Raw genomic sequence first — 17,113 nt, forward strand, 5'->3', positions numbered from 1 at the left:
CAATAGAATCAAGTATAAATTGAATTTTTAAAAAGGGACCCAGATATTATTTTATCATCAAAACTAACATTCACTTTATGCACTTTTTAAAATAGGGTTAATCCAACCTCTGTGATTCAGGGAATGAATTGATAGCTGTAGTGGTCAGGAGGGAAATCCCCCATCTCTAGGTATGGTACTTCCTGCTGCGTTACTGTGGGGGAAAGGGGACTGTTAGCTTGAGGAAGCATTAGTTATTGCTAGGGGGTAAAGTATGGGAATTGAAGGATCAAATTGTTATTCCAGCATGGCAAATTCTTGTGTGTCTCTGGCTTCAATCACTCGAAACGTTACTCTTTGCAAAAAAAACTTTGGCAGGGAAGGGTCATTGCCATTATGGAATGATTGCAGAGTGAACACACAAGTTTTGTCGCAGTGCTTTGTTACACAGCAGCCGTGGGATCTGCTCAGCCAAGGTAAACTCTACCAAAATCCCTCCCTGAGGCTAGAAGCGGCAATGGCTTAGTGGACTGAAAGGCTGCCTGGGGTCACAAGTGAAAACTAAAGTTGATGGGGTTGTCATCCTAGGTCCCTATTGTTTGTTCTCATCACAAAGCTAGGTCACATTTTGGGGGCAGATTCTGAGCTAGTGTAAATGATCAACAGCCTATGACAACTTGCTCCAGCTGAGGATCTACTCCTTGATGCATATTCAAGAGAGGTCCACAAGTGGAAGATCTATGGGCTTTGCCAGGTCAGGAGTGAAGCGACTGACCGCCTGTGGATACACTTGTTGTGTACATGTGTCCAGCAAGTGCTATTGTTCCTTCAGTTTCATGCCCACTGGGGTTTCTTTGGTTAAGTTCCCATTTTGTCAATCTCATGTCATTTCCTGAGTCAGGGATCCTGTGGGAAATAGAGTATGTGATGGTTCCTAATCACTTGATCGTAATGGATATGCACAAGGGGGCAACATTAAGATTACACAGACCACCTTAATGTTGGTATCTAACTTTTTAATGCTTGATTCTCTGACCGTAACTTTCTTTTAACTTTTGTATTTTAGATGCTGTGCGTGTGAGAGTGTATGTATGTATATAGTTGTCTATAGCGCCTTACTACTTGTGTGATCCATTTGTTTCTTGAACGAAGGGGATCAGCTGGGGAAAAAAACCCCTCAGTTAAATAGAAGTGATTTGTGGAAATCTAATGTTAAATGTTCCATATTGTGCTCATACAACTGCTGGGCTTAGTAATGGAAAGAATCCTGACACAACAGGGGAACCATATGGCACCCAAGGGTAAGGAAGTAGCATCATTATTCATAGTGCATCTATTATGGCATCAGTTCTTAACACTGAAGAGTGGTGTGATCTGTTTCATCCCTGGGTAACTTGTCGGCAAAAGGCAAAGTTAAGTGAGGCTGGTTTAAAAGCTGTAATTAAAATAATGTAATGCAGATGGAAGTACATGTCGTCCTGTTACCACAATACTTTATATTCTTCTATCACTCCTCATAAATCTCAAAGCCGTTTAAAAAGGACACTCTTGTTATTCCCCACTCTATAGATGGGGAAAGTGCAGCACAGCAACATGAAATGACTTAAGTGTTAAGCTCTGGTCGCTTGCTCTCAGAGAAAATATTTAGCACGGGTCTCCCCACTGCCCCTTGCGTTTGGTTTTGGGGGGTAATTGTTCCAAACCTCAAGAGAGGGGCATGGGGTAGGAGTCAAGACTGATCTGAAGCTGGAGGCCCGTGGCCCAATATTTGATGTGACTTATTTCCATATTAAGGTAAAGTGAAAGAAGGTGGGAGGGTGCGTTCAGTTACCTTCTAAATGGAGCTGGGGCCCCTGGCAGTGGGAGGGTGATGCCAGGCATAGCAGGGAGACAAGCTAACAGGAAGCAGGTGTTGAGCACTTGTAGCTCCCGTTGATGCTTGGTGAAATTTTGGGGTGCTCAGGCTCAAGATGTCAATGATCACTTCTGAACTGACGGCTAAAGTTAAGGAAGGGCTGAGCTGTGAAGAGAGGGAGTTGGGATTTACTTACAACACAAGGTAGCTTGTATGGGGGGAATGGCAAAGAACTGCCTGGGAATAGCATTGAGTTCTCCTATGTCCCTGTCCAGGGCTGCCTCTTAAGTTAGTTTTTTTCTGTCTAGAGCTGTAATGTAAATTTTAAAAGGCATCTCAAATCAGTAAGGGGAAATCTTCCCTCGCACAAATGTATCTTCAAACGGCTTTTAGCATATCCACAACTGGGCTTGTGGGTTTCTTTTTTATTCCTCTGACATCCTTCTCACAGGCTCATTTAACTGAATTTCTGTCTCTAAAGACATTTTCCTAGGACTTCTGAGACTAAGGAGTGGTGTTCGCATGCCCCCCTGTCGCCCCCAACACTCTTTGTAGGCTCAATTGCTGATTGCTGGGCCTACACTGGGGGCATGGTGTAGTGCTTAAAACGTAAGACTGGGCTGCAGGAGACCTCTGTTCTCCTTTTCCTGGCTCTGCTGTTGCTGTTCTGTATGACCCTTGGAAGGTCGCTTGCCCCATCTCTTAAAATGGGGATAATTCTTAACCTTAAAGCTCAGTTGTGATAGTGCTTTGTTAATACAAAAAGCATTATTTGTATTCTGATACCACCTACAGTATGCAGGGCTCTGTCCTCAGACAAAGGAAGACAAAATCCTTGCCCTGAAGAGCTTGCAATCTAGGAAATCAAGACCTTTTAGCGATTTGGGGCGCGGAACCTGGAGGGGGTGGTTGGCTAGGGAAGTGAGAGTGGAATATTTATTGTAACCAGTTTTCTTGTAGCAGGAATTAAGAATTGAACCATCAGCAGTGTGTCAGAGCAGCCAGTAGAGGGAGCTGAATGCATTTGTCAGTCTGGGAAAACATCTAGACCCTACATTGCATTGCGAAACTGGCTCTGCTACATTTGAGGATTTATTTTTCCCTTGAGGTGGGATGGCGACGTCATTTTCTTACAGATGGAACAAGCTCTGTGGCCTGGAGCCCCGGGGGCGAAGTATTGCCTGTCAAGGGCACCCAGGGGAAATAATTTAGTTTTTTCCAAATTTCTGGGTGGGACTAGAGCCCTGGTGTTCATTGTTAGAAGACCCCCTAGATCTTTGAACCAGCCCCCTTTTGCTGCCAACAACAACTGGCAGAAGCGTTACACAGAGGTGACAAACCTATGCTCCATATTGCTGCAGAATCCTGCTTGCCCAAGGCAGGGTGGGGATGGATGGACAAAGGCCCCCCACCTTTATACTTTTAAATAAGTGACCGGTTGCAAGCTGGCCCCGGACAGATTAGCAGAATTTCCAGCAGTTTCTAAATCCTGGCTTGTATATTCCAGCTGCTGTTGCCATCCATGTGCACTGAAGTCTCTGATGCTCAGCCTGCCACTCCTGAAATGGGCGGGATTGTGTATGAACTTCGGTCCTGTGTCCTGATCCCTACTTCTCCAAGTTGGAAATGGGGGAGAGATTTTGTATCACTTGGTCTAACAGCAGTGGAATCTGTTGCCTACAAGTATTTTAGGGTAGGGCAAGAGAACATGGTGAGCAGGGCCTGGGTTGATCTCATGTGACTATTCCAGGAGGGGGCTCGTGCTCCCTTGGAAACGAGATTCTGCTACTTTGGCCCCGGCGTTGTAAATTTTATGAAGTGTTAGAGGAGTCTGCAAACAGCTGCATCACTCAATGATTTATCACCATCACATTGGGAGAGCAGGGAAATGGTCCAGCTTGTGTTTCAAACCTCCTGCGTTGTAGAAGTTTTATGGGTATGCTGCAGGAAGGGATTTGGGGTTACCCCCTTCTGTCTCTGGATCTGGCCAACCTTGAGCCCTTAACTCTCTCTTTCTACAGCGAGGGCAGGTGCTGTAGGGGTGTGGGGTTCCAAAAGCTCTAGCGTGGGGAGATGGGAACGCCAGTGTTCTTTAGGAGAGGAGCCTTCCTCGAGTGCAATGTGTTTTTAACACCCACTCTGTTAGGTAGGTAACATTCCCTTCCCTGGCTTTCCAGGCGTGGCTGGTCTGCTGAGGTTGGCTATACTCAAAGTAAAATGAAAACGTTGAAAATCATGGATCATGCCCCTCTTAAAATTAGTTTAAAAATCATAGATTTAAACTTGTGTTGGGTTCTTTCTCTGCTCTCGGGTTTTGAGCTTTTAGGGGGTCACGTTTTCGAGTTTCTCTGTGTGAAAGCTGAGACCTTCTCCTAATTGGGTGACTCCAGGCCCAGATATCGGGGACTCCCAATAAAATTGTGAAAGTTGATTCCATTGCTAGGGCCTCTTCTCGTCTTCCTTCCAGTTGACTTTGGTCTCTTCCTATCTCCCACATGTCTGCTGTTACCCTGACTGCCAGGGGGATATAAATGGTGGAGCCATAAACCAGGGGTTCTCAACCTTTTTCTTTCTGAGCCCCCTCCTCCCCCCCAACACGCTATAAAACCTCCATGGCCCAGCTGTGCCATAACAACTGGTTTTTTGCATATAAAAGCCAGGGCTGGTGTTAGCGGGTAGCAAGTAGGGCAGTTGCCTGGGGCCCCATGCCACAAGGGCCCCAGCGATGCTAAGTTGCTTTGGCTTCAGTCCTGGGTGCCAGGGCTCAGTGACCCAGGCTTCAGCCCCAGTGAATCTAACACGAAAGGTTGGCTTTCTGCCCGGGGCCCCAGTGAATCTAACACGAGCCATGCTTGGTGGATCCCCTGGGACCTGCTTGCAACCCCCCGGGGGGGCCTCTGGTTGAGAACTACTGCCGTAAACCATGCATGCTATAAACTGCTCTATATCTGCCTGCCAAAACTATCTCCTGCTGCTCCGTCAGTAAAGGGAAGGCCAGTGCTATTCCTCCCAACAGCCAGTGAGCAGCAGCTACCAGTAATTCCATTTCCATCAGTGCATTATCTGTTAGCAGGGAATGGAAGCCCCAAAGCTGGGGGCCAACAGGCTGTTAAACTGGTTCTAGTGGGTGTCGTCTTCTTAAAGCACATGAGCTAAAGCAAGCGTGTCCATCTGCGCTCCCCATAAATCTGACACTAGCAGAGCCGATGGTGGTGGCTTCTCTGGAAAGCCTCTGAGTGGATGAGGGCATTGCACAGAAATGAATAATGGCAGATCTCTGTTCACCTGGAATCCAGCTGGCAGGGAAGCGCTTGCTCTGGCGAACTTCACCAATACACCAGTGTGTGAGCTGGAAGGAAGAATCCTGATCACTCTCGTTTTGAAGAGGCTGCTGGAGAGGCAGGATGCCATCTGCCTCTGGAAAGTAGGAGCCCTGATTGTGAAAAGCTTGGAGTGAGTGGCTCTGTGCCTTTCCTGCATAGCCAGGCTGGAGGCTGTGCATGTGTGATATGGCTCCAAGTGTAAGTCTGGCCACAATAAAAACATTTCCTTGTTATCTAATCTGCCCCATTTTCCTTCCCCTCTGTTTACCGTGGCCAAGTTTCCTCAATAATTCTGACAGCTGCAGGCTGGGCTGTGACGTCAAGCTGCAATATTGAAGTAAAAAAGATGTTTAAATGAGAACAGTTAATACTATTTATTATAAAGTTGCAGCCTGGGTGGCTAGGCTGGGGGAGGGTTGAAGTAGAACTTGGCTGGCTCAGCTCAGTGGTGGTAGATGGTCGTGATATTTTAGGTTAATTTCATGTCTGTCGGGCTAATAGATCCCAGAGTACATTGCTTCATCCAGCTCTGGGGTGGAACACAGCAGCAGTTTAAAGGCATGCAGCAAAAAGTGAATGCTACCATGTTCAATTGTAACGGCCTCTTTCCAAGGTGGTCCTGTCTGGGATCAGTCACATGTCAGGGTCTCGGGGAGCAATGATGGTCCTCCAAGGCAATCTAATTCCAACACTTCACCACATGAGTCAGTTAAGACACTATATGCTTTCTTCCCATCCCCTTCCGCTCCTTTTCTGCTTCCCTGGTGCATGCAAGAAACCCTGTGTCTGGCATGATGAAGCTCCAGCCTCAGAGTCTCCCATAAGAATGGCCAGACTGGGTCAGACCAATGGTCCATCTAGCCCAGTATCCTGTCTCCTGGCAGTAGCCAATGCCAGGTGCTTCAGAGGGAGTGAACAGAACAGGCAATCATGGAGTGATCCATCCCCTATCATCCACTCCCAGCTTCTGTCCGTCAAAGGCTTGTACTGCAAGCTATGGACAGTCACCTTGGTTGGGGCTGAATATTGAATTCTCCTTGTGCTTCTGGTGGTGATCCTTCCGGGTCACATCTGAGGCCACTGATGGAGTCAGTAGGGTAAGTAAATGGCTTTAAATGTCAACGTTATTTTTCTCCAATGAAATGTAGGTGTCTAGATAAAGGACCCTTTCAGCTCTAGCTCATGGGATGAAATCCAGCCCAGGTCAGTGTCCAGAAACAGTTACCATCTTTTTGACTGTTTTTGGGGCCTCTGTGTGAAAGGATCTGGCAGCTATCAGTTAAAAGCAAACAGGTGTCTCTAACAGGTGATCATTAACCCCCTCACCACTGGCCTTGAGTTAGGGTGACCAGACGTTAAGGGGAAAATATCGGGACTGTCGCAGGGGGATCGTTGTTTTTTGTTTTTTTTTAAACTCACCCATCCAGGAGTTCGGCGGCAATTCGGCAGAGAGCCCTTCAGTTGCGGATGGTCTTTGGCGGTATTTCGGTGGTGGGTAATAAACCTTGCCGCCAAAGACAGAAGCACCTGCCGCCGAAGATCGTCCGCAACTGAAGGACTCGCTGCTGAAGACCAAGAAACAAAATATCAGGGCAAATGGCAGCCCGACCGTACTCTGGTCGGGACGCGGGACAAACGCCTCAAAATCGGGACAGTCCTGATTTTATCAGGACGTCTGGTCATCCTACCCTGAGTGCTCGCTTGGTGCCTCAGCAGAAAGGCCCAGGCCTGAATGGGCCGTAGAAGCTGTACTTTCCTCTCAACCTTAGAGATGGTCTTTGCAGGTCTGCATTGAGTCATACTGGTGTGGCAACGCAGGGTAGTTTTCTCTGCTGTTGCTTGCACTGTTCCTGGTCTGTGGATGGAGGGAACTTCCTTGCCCAGATTGTCAGTCCAGCACCTTTCATCAGCACTAAATTGGCTCCCAAAGCTAAATAAATAGACGTAAGCTTTATTTTCCGCAGCAGAAATGCCAAGCCTGGCAAGATTGCCGTTCCCCCTCCACCCCCAGAGAATCCGTGCACAGAGCTGAACTTGTCTGACAGGCTGCAAGAAACTGGCGATGGCTGTTTGATAACATTGTCCAGGAAGTAACTGTGTTTTCTCCCAAAAGCCCAGGTTAGAGAATCCTGTTTATCCAGCCAGAGGGGCAGCAAAAATCGACAGTGCTCAGAGAAAGGAAGGAACAAGACCCAGTTTAATCTTTCTGGTGCGGCGAGAAGGGGAAAGGTATCTGCAGTAGCCCTGCTGATAAATCCACTTGTATCATGGCTTCGCAAATATGCTAAAGTTGGGGGAGTCTCGCCTTTGTTTCAAGCAATTAGATTTGTGGGCATCTGGTACAGAATTACCCACTGGCAGGGTGGGAAGAATTATAGGTGCTGGGGAGGTGGAGGAAGAGAGCTAGAAACTGACAAATTCCTAGCCACTCTGCCTCCCAAATCTTAGCACTTGGACAATCAATGAGCTGTCTGCCTTGGGATATCTGATCTGGCTTCTGCTTAGGGATGACTGACAAAGAAGGGTTGGAAGTAAACAGGTTGAGGTGCCTGAGAAGCAGGTTTCTCAGAACTTTTAAAGGGATCTAAATAAATAACTATAAGGAAGCAATTATTTCAAGAGCAAATAAATGGGTGCCTGCAATTCTAGGTGTTTGTTTTTGGTGGTTGGGGGGTGGGAAGGGTAGGTTTTGTTTGGGTGCTGGCATCTGAAGGAAGGAATTCCCACCACACCCCTACTTTAAGTACTGTCTTCGTTTTTATATCACACACGTTACTATGGTATCTCAGTACCTAGGAAGGTACGTCCTTAAAATCAGGAAAGTTAATGTATTTTTGGGCTGGTACCAGTTTCTTCTGGATGTCCCAGTGGTGGAAGGATCACAGTGGGAGATGGGCCAATCTCAAGGATGTGGGCCAGGGGGAAGTTATCTATCTGCCAAGACTGTGTCGGATTGTTGGCCTGGAATAGTTGCCAGATTGGCTAAAAGCAGCTACACAAAAGGTCTGATTGACCAGTTTCCTGACTCACCAGGAAATGTTGATGCCTCATCTGAAAATGCCAATCTGAACATAAGCCCAAGAGCCAGTGTCTTGGCAGGTTTAAAACGTTTCATGCAAGTTACTCACCAGTACTGGGTCACCAGTAGTAGATATAGAGAAACTGACCAATGTCTGATGCAATGGAAAATGTAAGCTTCCTCTATACCCTAATGCACCGTGTTGTACACACCTGGGAATTTGTTTCTGTAAGGAAGAGATACAGCCCTTGAGACACGATTGACTCATCTACCATAATTGAGTTTTCATGCACTGGAAACAAAGGCATCAAACTTTCTGTTAAGGATGCTAGGTATTAAAAGTCCAACAGGCAATTTCCTATACTAAACCCTAACCTCCCTGTATCTTCTCTTCTTCCCCTTGGGTAAAACTGAGGTGATAATAAAAACTCCCAGGATGGGGTGAAGGGGGAGGGGCATTTGAGGCTTAAATGTTTGTTTAAAAAAAAAACAAAAGTTGGGTTCCCCTGAGCAAAGGATCTGCACAGGTGTAAAGAGTGCCTATATATGCACCATTTCACGTAGCACAGGGATACTGTTATCACTGAGGTAGAAGCCGTTTAACAGAACACCCCACACGACAGTTTAGTAGGATAAGAAATGAAGTCTGCCCTGGAACCACCATGGAGAATTTTAAGTAGGCAGGTGAGTTGGAATTGATCAGAACCCCAGGAACACTAGTGCTCGTGTACTTCTGCTCAAATGGTCATGGCCTTTAATGGCTACTGGTTTGGTTTCCAGTAATTGTGTGTTTGACTTTTTTTTGTCAAGGGTACCCAGAACCGGGCCTAGGGGGTTCTTTTTCAGTTGATAATACTGAACTGTAAATAGATTAATGTGGTCAGGAGCTGCAGTCTTCCATCTCCTCTGAATAGATGCCAATCTGCAGAGAAGGTGTAATGCAGACAGAGGCCAGTTGTCGACGGGCGGGATTGAACCTGGGATCTGGGGAGCTAAATGCATGAGCCTCTACTACATGAGCTAAAAGCCATATGCCCCTCAGCTAAGAGACTCATTAATCTCTTTCTCTAAGTGGTCTCGGTGCCACTAGATGGGACAGAACATCACACTCAGGAGGTGTGTGGGTTACAAAGGTACTTTGAAAATGACTGTTCCCGTTGGAACTGGCTTGGTGGTGATTTTCATAGCGGTCAGAAATTGCCCAGAATTGCCCTGATTTTTAGGGTTCTTCTTCGAGTGATTGCTCCTATGCATTCCATGTAGGTGTGTGCGCGCCGCGCGTGCACGGCTCTTCGGAACATTTTTAGCCTAGCAACACCGGCGGGCCGGCTGGGCGCCCCCTGGAGTGGCGCCGCTATAGCGCTAGTTATATACCCCAGCCGGCCCGTCCGCTCCTCAGTTCCTTCTTCCCGCCCGTGACGGCAGTTGGAACTGTGGAGTGCTTGTAGTCCTCCACGTACCTAGCTCACCTTGGTTCTAGTTTGTATTTAGTGTATATAGTTAGTTGTTAAATTGAGTTAATTCAGTAGTTAGTAGTTAGATTAAGGGGAATTAGGGGGGCTTAGCCCCTCTTTTCCCGTCCGGTGCGGGCGTATGCCCAAGACACCGGGATTCAAGCCCTGTGCGGCTTGCCAGCGGCCTATGCCCGTTGGGGACCCCCACGACGCCTGCCTTCGGTGTCTCGGCGAGGGACATCGACCTGACAAGTGCCTCATTTGCAGGTCCTTCAAGCCGCGGACTAAAAAGGAGCGGGACATTAGGTTGCGGCAGCTCCTTATGGAGTCGGCGCTTACCCCTGCGGTGCCGACTCCTCCGGCTCCGGCGTCGTCCTCGGTGCGGAGTGCTCCAGCGGTCCCCGGCCGGTCCGGTACCGAGACTGTTAAGAAGCAGCAGGCACCGAAGCCCCGGCACCGTTCCCATTCACCATCGGGGAAACGGAAGCCTAAGCCCAAGGCTGTAGAGACTGCTCCAGCGAGACCAGCGGTCCAGCAGCCAGCAGCGGCGCCTTCGGCACCGTCCAAGACAGCGCACGGACCGTGCGCGGTACCGTCGACTCCGGCACCGGCTGGGCCGTCGAGTCCGGTACCTCCGCGCTCCCCGGTGCAAGCCGTGGTAGAGCTGCCTCTCCCGTCCACGCCCGAGACGTTCTCGACGGCGAGGGAGCTCATAGAGCTCACAGAGGCACCGAGCCTCCGGCCCCCGGCACCGCCGGTGCGGGCCGTTCTGTCAGTGGGCAAACCGGCCATGGTACGACCGGCCACCCCTGACTCACGGGATAGAAGGCGATCCAGGTCCCGCTCCCGGTCCCGATCCCGGAGACGGTCACCTTCCCGCTGTTCTAGGTCACGGCACCGGTCACCATCCCGGTACCGCTCTCCTTCTCGGCGCCGGTCGCAGTCCCGGTACCGCTCGCCATCGCGGTACCGGTCGTACTCCCGGAGGCGTTCCAGGTCCCGGTCCCGCTCTCCGGACCGTCGGCACCGAGGGAGGTCCGGCTCCCGGCACCACTCCCGACGCCGGTCTCGAAGCCGCTCCCATCGAAGACGATCGAGATCGCGGTCGACCTCCCGCTACTCTCGCGGTCGCAGGTCCCGCTCCCGCTCCCGGCACCGCGACGATCGGCACCGGTACCCGGCACCGTCCACGGACAGACTAGTGGCATCGACGGCGCAGTCTTTGAGCGCCTCTGCCCCCCCGTGGCCTTCCCGGCAGCCGTCGGTCGCTTCTCACGACGACGCCGGCGCAGACTACCGCGCGGACCCGCAAGGTCAAGACCCGGGTCCCCAGCAATGGGGTTTCTGGACCCCCTGGGCCGCCCACGAGACTCAGGGTGCCCCCTTCCTCCCGCGACAGGGGACTTCGGTCCAAGGGGTGCCAGAAGCCACTGTCAGCAGGCCCCCTCCATCGCCTCCAGTTGAGGTTCCACCGCCGCCGGTGCAGACGGAGCATCCCGGGGAGGCGACGGCTGCGCACCCCATGGACGAGCCTCAGTCACTTCCCCTTGGTCAGGCCCATTCCTCGTCCTCCTCGCCAGACGAGGCGGTGGCAGGATCCTCGTCATCCGATCCACCACCCATTGACTTGTGTGCCCATCAGGACCTCCTGCGCAGGGTGGCACAAGCTGTTAACCTCCCGGTAGCGGAGGTCATTGAGGACGAGGACCCGATCACGAATGTGGTCGGAACGGAGGCCCCCATGCGAGTGGCCCTACCATTTGTTAGGACCATCCAGAGAAATGCCACCACGCTATGGCAGTCCCCAGCGTCCATCCCTCCCACTGCCCGTGGGGTGGAGCGGAAGTACTCGGTACCCCCGACTGAGTACGAGTACCTATACACCCACCCGGCCCCGGACTCCCTAGTGGTGCAGTCTGTGAATGACAGGGAGCGGAATGGACAACCTGCGCCTGCTCCTAAATCTAAAGACGCACGCAGGATGGACCTGTTGGGCCGGAAGATATATTCGGCTGGCGGCCTCCAATTACGCATAGCGAACCAGTTGGTTCTTCTGGCCCGCTATGCTTACGATAACTTTGTAGCCCTCTCTAAATTTACGGAGTTGGTTCCAACATCCTCCAGGCAGGAATTCTCAGCTTTGCTGGAAGAGGGCAAGAAAGCTACCAGGTCCTCTATTCAGGGCTCACTGGACTCTGCTGACTCCGGAGCCAGGACCTTAGCATCAGGGGTGACAATGAGAAGGATCTCCTGGCTGCAATCGTCCACCTTGCCGCCAGAGGTCCAGTATACTCTGCAAGACTTGCCTTTTGATACGAAGGGCTTATTCTCGGAGAAAACGGACTCCAGGATACAGACCCTTAAGGATGGGCGCATTGCCATCCGTACGCTGGGCATGCATACGCCTGCGACACAACGGAGGCCTTTCAGGCAGCAGCCCTTTCGGCCGTTCAACCAGGCCAGGTCTCGGCAGGACAATACACGCAAGGGCAGACTGAATCGTCGTCGCCCATCGGGCAATCACCGTAACCAATCCCAGGCGCCTTCCAAGGGCCCCCAAGGCCCGAAGCAGGCGTTTTGATGGGACGCCCGAGGACGGCCCATCAGTCTCTCCTCCGGATCCTTCCCCGTTCTTTTTCAATCGTCTTTCCCACTTCCTCCCGGCGTGGTCCCAGATTACATCAGACAGCTGGGTGCTACGCATGGTAGAGTCTGGTTACCATCTCCAGTTTGTTTCGCCCCCTCCCTCCCACCCTCCCACCCCGTCCCTCTTCAGGGACCCCTCTCACGAGCAAGTCCTCCTGCAAGAGGTCGAGTCTCTACTGAGATTGGGTGCTATAGAGGAGGTGCCGAGCGACATGCGAGGCAGGGGATTTTACTCCCGATATTTCTTAATCCCCAAGGCGAAGGGAGGCCTACGACCCATACTAGACCTCCGAGAGCTCAACAAATACCTGGTCAAGCTCAAGTTTCGCATGGTGACCCTGGGGACTATCATTCCCTCCCTGGATCCGGGAGACTGGTTTGCCGCCCTCGACATGAAGGACGCGTATTTTCATGTCTCCATTTACCCTCCTCATCGGCGCTACCTGCGCTTCGTTGTCAACAATGTACACTACCAGTTCGCAGTGCTGCCCTTCGGCCTCTCTACAGCGCCGAGGGTATTCACCAAGTGCATGGCAGTGGTGGCCGCGGCCATCCGCCGTCGTCGGATACATGTCTACCCCTATCTCGACGACTGGCTAATCCGAGGACCATCCCGCCAACTGGTGGCGTCCCACATGGCCACAGTCCTAGCCCTGTTTCAGCGTCTAGGGCTTATGATCAATGCCGAGAAGTCGATGTTGACCCCCTCGCAAAGAGTGGAATTCATCGGAGCGGTCCTGGATTCCAATTTGGCCAGGGCCTGCCTGCCCCAACCTCGGCATCAGTCTCTGGTCTCTCTAGTTCGAGACCTACAAGCTTTCCCAAGGACAACAGTACGTTCCTGGCTCCGCCTTCTAGGCCACATGGCGTCGTGTACGTTCGTCACCCAGTACGCGAGGTTGCACCTTCGCCCATTTCAAACTTGGCTCGCGTCAGTGTACCGGCCCCACCGCGACTCCATCGATATGGTGGTCACGCCCACGAAGCCAGCGCTCGCTTCCCTCACTTGGTGGTTGGACCCAGCAGTCGTGTGTGCCGGGATCTCGTTCCGCCCCCTTCAACCATCCGCCACTCTGACCACAGATGCGTCAGAGCTGGGGTGGGGAGCGCACCTAGCCGACCTGCACACCCAAGGCCTCTGGTCGCCCTGGGAGCTCGCCCTCCATATCAATGTCAGAGAGCTCCGAGCCATTCGACTTGCCTGTCAAGCATTTTGCCCCACTCTCCAGGGGCGTTGCATCGCGGTGTTGACGGACAACACAACGGCGATGTTTTATGTCAACAAGCAGGGTGGAGCCCGATCTTCCCCGCTGTGCACGGAGGCGATGCTACTGTGGGACTTCTGTATAGCCCACTCCATTCACCTGGTGGCGTCCTATCTTCCAGGGGTGCAGAACACGCTGGCCGACCGCCTGAGCAGGTCGTTCCTGTCCCACGAGTGGTCCCTCCGCCCAGATGTGGTTTACACGCTTTTCCGGAGGTGGGGGTTTCCCCGGATAGACCTGTTCGCCTCCAGGGAGAACAGGAAATGCCACCAATTCTGCTCGTTCCAGGGTCGCGCCACGGGCTCCCTGTCGGACGCCTTCCTCTATCCCTGGACGGATCACCTAATGTATGCCTTCCCTCCGTTCCCGCTCGTACATCGGGTGCTTCTCAAGCTTCGGAGGGACAGAGCCCGCCTCATACTCGTCGCTCCGGCCTGGCCGAGACAGCACTGGTACACTCTGCTGCTCGAGCTATCGGTACGAGATCCCATCCCTCTGCCCTTACGGCCGGACCTGATAACGCAGGACTTCGGCAGGCTCCGCCATCCGGACCTGCAGTCCCTCCATCTGACAGCCTGGTACCTGAGTGGTTAACCCACGCGGAGCGGACCTGTTCGGCGGCGGTTCAGCGGGTCCTGCTGGAGAGCAGAAAGCCCTCCACTCGCTCGACCTACCTCTCCAAATGGAAGCGATTCGCCATATGGTGCGATCAGAGAGATCTAAATCCATTCGTCGTCCCTATCCCAACGATACTGGACTACCTCTGGTCGCTTAAAGAGCAGGGTCTTGTGCTCTCATCGTTAAGGGTGCACCTGGCAGTGATATCGGCCTTCAGGCCACCCGTCAGTCACCGATCCATCTTCTCTGATCCTACGGTCTCTCGCTTCCTCAAGGGTCTTGAGCGTTTGTTCCCACCAGTGCGGGCCCCGACTCCGCCCTGGGACCTGAATCTGGTCTTGGGCAGGCTCATGGCGCCCCCCTTCGAGCCCATGGCTACGTGTTCCCTGCTCCACCTGTCGTGGAAAACGGCATTTCTCGTCGCAATAACCTCAGCAAGGCGAGTTTCCGAGCTCCAGGCCCTAACGGCCGGTCCTCCGTACACCGTCTTTCATGCGGACAAGGTCCAGCTTCGGCCTCACCCGGCCTTCCTCCCTAAGGTGGTGTCAGCCTTCCATGTAAATCAGGACATTTTCCTTCCCGTTTTTTTCCCGAAACCTCATGTCTCGGGTCGGGATCAACAGCTGCACACCCTAGATGTCCGACGGGCCCTTGCGTTCTACATACATCGGACAAAATCCTTCCGGCAATCGCCACAACTGTTCATAGCGGTGGCGGAACGTATGAAAGGCAAGCCGGTCTCCTCTCAGAGGATATCCTCATGGATCACCGCATGCATCAAAACTTGCTATGAGCTGGCTGGGGTGCCAGCTGACCGTCTTACCGCTCACTCTACGAGAGCGCATGCCTCATCTGCAGCCTTCCTGGCCCATATCCCCATTCAGGACATCTGTAGAGCGGCCACCTGGTCTTCTGTCCACACCTTCGCTTCCCACTACGCGTTGGTGCAGCAATCCAGAGACGATGCAGCCTTCGGCTTCGCAGTCTTGCACTCTGCCACGTCTCACTCCGACCCCACCGCCTAGGTAAGGCTTGGGAGTCACCTACATGGAATGCATAGGAGCAATCACTCGAAGAAGAAAAGACGGTTACTCACCGTTGTAACTGTTGTTCTTCGAGATGTGTTGCTCCTATCCATTCCAGACCCGCCCTCCTTCCCCACTGTCGGAGTAGCCGGCAAGAAGGAACTGAGGAGCGGACGGGCCGGCTGGGGTATATAACTAGCGCTATAGCGGCGCCACTCCAGGGGGCGCCCAGCCGGCCCGCCGGTGTTGCTAGGCTAAAAATGTTCCGAAGAGCCGTGCACGCGCGGCGCGCACACACCTACATGGAATGGATAGGAGCAACACATCTCGAAGAACAACAGTTACAACGGTGAGTAACCGTCTTTTCCTATACTGTTCTTTGCATGATGGGTTTGCTGTTCCAATAACTAAGCAGCATATGCTCTGTGTTTTTGCTCTCCATCGCTGCGCTGACACTCCCTGACTGAGATGAACATTTTTTTGTTGACTCTCCAGTTAGGAGAGCTCCCGGTGAATCCTGCAACACCCTGGCACTATCCCTTTGTGCTGGGGCGCAGGGATGTCCATTCCAGAATGGAATAAGTCCATCCCCTAGGGCTCTGTAGGAGTTTCCATTAGAATCCCAGTTCTGATCCTCTGTATCTAGGTGTTATGGACCTGTTTTTTTTGTTTTGTTTTTTCAGAAAAACTGAGCAGCCATCCTACAAATGAAATAAAAAGGAGCTGTAGGTGCTCAGAGTTGAAAATCAGGCCTTGGGTTACTAGCTGAGGTGTGGCTTTGAGACATATCAGTATGGAAGTGACTATGCTAATACTTCTGAGTATGGATGTTGTAGAGTCAGGGTTAAAAATAATCAGATGGGCCCCCCAAAATCATGAGATTAAAAAAAAAATTAGGGGTTCTTGCTTTCTGCTTTGTGCCTTGAGGGTGCGATTGGGTCACATTTGCAATGTTTTCTCTGCTGCCATGAGGACTAGAAATTCTTCTTAAAATGAAAGTTCTTACCTAATCATATGGCTTGTGGAGCTTGGGCTTCAAGACATGCATCAAATATCATGAAACTTGGGATAAAATCAGTGGCATCACTGGACCTCCAGAGGCCTGAGCAGACTTGGGGCGTGTCTACAAAGAAATAGCTTCAATTAAGCTGGTACCGCTTTTGTCTATGGGCCTCCCTTTATATTGTTTTAGAATTGGTTGTATCATTTGAGCTTGCGCCTGTAAATGTACCTCCAGAGCTACCAGAATTCCCACTTCGAATACCAGCTCCTGGCCTCCTCAGAGACTCCTTCATTTGCCCCTTTCCCTCCATGCAAATGTCTTGAGCTTCTGGTATTCAGAGGACTAAAAAACCCTATTTATTAAATGTATGTATTTGTAACTCACGCTGACACAGTGTGACTGTCTCCTTCTAGTGGCACCTCGTTTGAGGCCACTACAGTCGGTGTAAACTGCACGAGCTCTTGCAGCTCAGGCAGGAGAGATTTATGCTTTTAGATCCAGTGGTCACTGGTTCAGTCACCGTGGCACTCTGCCCACCCAAGCATGTCTGTGGCGTATTGATTTAATATTTATATTCCAATAGCAGCAGCCAGAATTGGGGCCCCATTGTGCGCTGCACAAACACACGGGAAGATGTGGTCCTCGCCCTGAAGAGCTACTATATAATAATCTGTTAGTCTTGCTTTAAAGGGCAGCGTATTCCCATCCCTCATGCTAGTTTAATAGTCTCTTGGTTGGGGATTAGTTATGTGTTGACAGAGCAAACATTTTTCTGCCCTCATTCTGCCACTGAAAGCAGAAACTTCACTGCGCCTTGGCTTTCGCGCACTGACTGACGAATACAAGGAGTCCCAGCCTGGAAGATGAGGCCATCTTTCCAAAGGGAAGGCAGGGTCCTCTGAGAGGCAGGACTTCTGGGTTCTGCT

This window comes from Mauremys mutica, chromosome 4, assembly GCF_020497125.1.
Source record: "Mauremys mutica isolate MM-2020 ecotype Southern chromosome 4, ASM2049712v1, whole genome shotgun sequence".
Lineage (NCBI taxonomy): Eukaryota > Metazoa > Chordata > Testudines > Geoemydidae > Mauremys > Mauremys mutica.